Consider the following 3,501-nt stretch of genomic DNA (forward strand, 5'->3'; position numbering starts at 1 on the left):
TTTTGTATTTTCATTAAACTGCTCCATGATACCAAGTTCACTCTCTGCGGCTGACGTCCCTGCCACTAGCACGCACCCTTACAGAATAGACCTTACGGTGAAATGCTGATTTACAACCCTTAACCACAATGCAGCTCAAGAAATAAAGTTATGAAAATATTTACTAATAAACCAAAGTTAAAAAGAATACATCAAAAAGTACACAAAAAATTACATAACAATAATGAGGCTATATACAGGGGTACCGATACTGAGTCAATGTGCGGGGGTACAGGTTAGTCGAGGTAATTTATACATGTAGGTAGGGGTAAAGTGACTATGCATAGATAATAAACATTGAGTAGCAGCAGTGTAACTACAAAGGGGGAGGGGTGTGGGGGGGGGTTCAATGTAAATAGTCCGGGATGCCATTTGATTAATTGTTCCGCAGTCTTATGGCTTGGGGAGAAGCTGTTAAGGAGCCTTTTGGACCTAGACTTGGCGCTTCGGTACCGTTTGCCGTGCGGTGGCAGAGAAAACCGTCTATACACACTGCCCTCTGGGTGACTGGAATCTTAGACAATTTTTGGGGCTTTCCTCTGACACTGTCTAGTATATATACGTCCTGGATGGCAGCTTTCCTCAGTGATGTACTGGGTTGTACACACTGCCCTCTGTAGCGCCTTATGGTAAGATGCCGAGCAGTTGCCATACCAGGCGGTGATGCAATCGGTCAGGATGCTCTCGATGGTGCAGCTGTAGACATTTTTGAGTATCTGGGGACCCATGTCAAAACTTTCAGTCTCCTGAGGGGGAAAAGGTGTTGTCGTGACCTCTTCACAACTGTCTTGATGTGTTTGGACCATAATAGTTTTTGGTGATGTGGACACCAAGGAACTTGAAATTCTCGACCCACTCGACAACAGCCCAATGGGGGCCTGTTGGCCCTCCTTTTCCTATAGTCCACAATCAGCTCCTTTGTCTTGCTCAGTCAAAAACAAAAAACTCCAGGGAACAAACTGAGGAGCACACAGATATAGAGGGTCAATCAACAAAATAATGGAGTCCAGGTGAGTCCAATATTGCGCAGATGCGCGTAATGATGGTGACAGGTGTGCCTAATGATGGGCCGCCTGGCGCCCTCGAGCCAGAGACAGGGAGCGGGAGTAGGCGTGACATGTGTATGGCCTTATAAAGCTCGTTGAGTGCGGTCTTAGTGCCAGCATCGGTTTGTGGTGGTAAATACACGGCTACGAATAATATAGATGAGAACTCTCTTGGTTGATAGTGTGGTCTAGAGCTTATCATGAGGTATTCTACCTCAGGCGAGCAATACCTCAAGACTTCTTTAATATTGGACATCGCGCACCATCCGTTATTTACAAATAGACACATACACCCTGCGCCTCGTGTTGCCAGACGTAGCTGCTCTGTCCTGCCGATGCACGGAAAACCCAGTCAGCTCTATATTATCCGTGTCTTTGTTCAGCCACGACTCGGTGAAACATAAGATATTACAGTTTTCCATGTCCCGTTGGTTGGACAGTCTTAAACGTAGATCGTCCAGTTTCTTTTCCAATTATTATTATTGGCACGTTGGCTAATAATACAGAGGGTACTGGTGGTTACCTACTCAGCGGCAAGTTCTTCCTGTGTCTCCAGTCCATCTCCCGTGTCTCCAGTCCATCTACTGTGTCTCCAGTCCATCTCCTGTGTCTCCAGTCCATCTACTGTGTCTCCAGTCCATCTACTGTGTCTCCAGTCCATCTACTGTGTCTCCAGTCCATCTCCCGTGTCTCCAGTCCATCTACTGTGTCTCCAGTCCATCTCCTGTGTCTCCAGTCCATCTCCTGTGTCTCCAGTCCATCTCCTGTGTCTCCAGTCCATCTCTCATGTCTCCAGTCCATCTCCTGTGTCTCCAGTCCATCTCCTGTGTCTCCAGTCCATCTCCTGTGTCTCCAGTCCATCTCTTGTGTCTCCAGTCCATCTCCTGTGTCTCCAGTCCATCTCCTGTGTCTCCAGTCCATCTCCCGTGTCTCCAGTCCATCTCCCGTGTCTCCAGTCCATCTCCTGTGTCTCCAGTCCATCTCTTGTGTCTCCAGTCCGTCTCCTGTGTCTCCAGTCCATCTCCTGTGTCTCCAGTCCATCTCCTGTGTCTCCAGTCCATCTCTTGTGTCTCCAGTCCATCTCCTGTGTCTCCAGTCCATCTCCCGTGTCTCCAGTCCGTCTCCTGTGCCTCCAGTCCATCTCCTGTGTCTCCAGTCCATCTCCTGTGTCTTCAGTCCATCTACTGTGTCTCCAGTCCATCTCCCGTGTCTCCAGTCCATCTCCCGTGTCTCCAGTCCATCTCCTGTGTCTCCAGTCCATCTCCTGTGTCTCCAGTCCATCTCCTGTGTCTCCAGTCCATCTCCTGTGCCTCCAGTCCATCTCTTGTCTCCAGTCTCAGGTCCATTTCCTGTGTCTCCAGTCTCTTAGTTGTCTCCTTCCTGTTGATACCACACCATCTCTATATCTGAGTACGTGCAACCTCACAATACCATGTTAAAACCCAGGGAATGACTTTGGGGAATAGCCCTTCCGTATTTAGGTCATTAAGGTTGTAGATATATATCACATTCATTTCAGAGGATGCTACTTTTTTATCTCTCCTCTTAAGGATCCAACCCTTTTTTTCAATTTTCACCTAAAATAACATACCCAAATCTATCTGCCAGTAGCTCAGGACCTGAAGCAAGGATATGCTGATTCTTGATACCATTTGAAAGGAAACACTTTGAAGTTTGTGGAAATGTGAAATTAATGTAGGAGAATATAACACGTTAGATCTGGTAAAAGATAATACAAAGAAAAAACCAACCGTTTAAAATAAAAATAAAAATTGTATCATCATTTTTGAAATGCAAGAGAAAGGGCATAATTAATTATTTTAGCCCAGGCACAATTTAGACATTATCCACTAAATGGCAGCACTGTAGGTGCAAAGTTTCAGAACTAGTGAAATTCTGTGAAATCCAGTGAAATCTTGCATATCTATTCAAATGTTGTATCAAGACTGCCCAAATGTGCCTAATTGTTTCATAATTGTGCACTCTCCTCAAACAATAGCATGGTATTCTTTCACTCTAATAGCTACTGTAAAATGGACAGTGCAGTTAGATTAACAATTGTATTTTTGTCTCTTACAACCTCATGCAAATCACATTAGCCTCTGTTAGCTCAACCGTCCCGTGGACGGGACACCGATCCTGATTAACACAGATATTTTTTGGACCATTATTTACCAGGTTAGTTGACTGAGAACATTCTCTTTTACAGCAACGACCTCGGGAAGATAGAGCCTATGCAAGCTCATTGGAGGTTCAGTAGAGAGGTCACATTTCAGACTAGGGTTAAGTGTTCCATAAAGCAGTGTAGTCCTGTGTCTTGGTGGCAGTGATCTGATGCAAGGAAACGCTCCGTTTCACCAGACTTACACCTCAGTCAGTCTACTGAAGCTAGCAAACCTTGTTTCTCAGCTGACCC

The sequence above is a fragment of the Salmo trutta genome, chromosome 30 (genome assembly GCF_901001165.1).
Source record: "Salmo trutta chromosome 30, fSalTru1.1, whole genome shotgun sequence".
NCBI lineage: Eukaryota > Metazoa > Chordata > Actinopteri > Salmoniformes > Salmonidae > Salmo > Salmo trutta.